Source organism: Equus quagga, unplaced genomic scaffold (assembly GCF_021613505.1).
Source record: "Equus quagga isolate Etosha38 unplaced genomic scaffold, UCLA_HA_Equagga_1.0 HiC_scaffold_142_RagTag, whole genome shotgun sequence".
Classification (NCBI taxonomy): domain Eukaryota; kingdom Metazoa; phylum Chordata; class Mammalia; order Perissodactyla; family Equidae; genus Equus; species Equus quagga.
In genome coordinates this window covers 905-2166 of record NW_025792613.1, presented here as the reverse complement: position 1 = coordinate 2166, position 1262 = coordinate 905, and positions in this window count along the sequence as shown.

The following is a 1262-nucleotide window of genomic DNA, read 5'->3' as shown; positions in this document are numbered from 1 at the left end:
GAAGACGAGAAGTTTGTCGTGTTGGTTGCTGGGACCCCAGAACCTAGAACAAAACTTGATGCTCACTAGACGCTCCATAAATATATCTTGTTGTGTTTTTTGCCAGACGACCTTTTCTCTTAAAATCAATAGTATTAGTATTTTTGAGATTCAGTTTTTATTATATTTGCATTTGAACATCTAAATGCATTGACTACCTCCATCGAGGTCAGCTTCTCAGCCTAAGCACTATAGACACTTTGGGCTAGATAATTCTTAGTTGGGGAGGAGCCGTGTTGTAGGATGTTTAGAAGCATCTTTGACCTCTGCTCACTAGATGCCAGTAGAAACTCCCCAGTTGTGACAACCAAAAATGTCTCCAGACATTGCCAAATGTCCCCTGGGGAATCACAATTGCTGCACTGAGAGCCACTGACAGATAATTCAGGTGTCTCTCTCCAGCTGGCATCTTCCCTCTCAAATGTCCCGCTTGACCACAGGAAGCCTTAATTCTACCAGGTTCCCCTCTTGCAGTTTCCCAGAGAATGTTCCTCAACGTTGGCATGGATCCCCATGTGATAACCGATATTCTTTACAAGGACTTACACAGAGAAAACCGTGGGGTGCCGAATTTGGCTGTTCGGAATCACCCTATTGCAAGGATTGACCACCACCCTCCATGTGCGGGCCCTTGAAGATTTCTCACCTCCCTGGAGTTCCAGCCTCGTCCCTCCGTCCTCACATCCCAGCCCGTTGCTGAGGTGTCTGGCCGTCCAAATGTCTACTCACATCAGAAACAAGTGTTCCTCCCAAGGCCTTGCCTTAGTCCCTCCGCTCACCTGGGCAAAACCAACACCCCAGAGACGGACGTTCCCTGAAATCAGAGTGATTCCATCTGCACTGACACCTAACGGGAAGCTTTAAAAAGAAAGCATGAAATGAAGACACGCCACTTCATCCATCCTGCTACCATTCCAGCTCCATTTTGCTCCTAGCACAGATGGTTAAACTCTTGAACAAGAATGCTTCTGCTTGCACACACACACACACACACACACAAACACACCTCAAGAACAAATAAAATTTTTTAAGGACAGCGTAATCTAAATCCACATTTAGAGGAGTATTTTTCCCCCAAAAGGAATGCGATCTGCAGAGAAGCATTCCACACACCATGAAAATGCTCTGTTATGGGGCCATGCAGACCAGTTTCCCCACTGTGCTTCCTGAACCTCTGTTCCAGAAAGGATTGCTCCTTTCCCTTGGCATAACCAAATCACTCA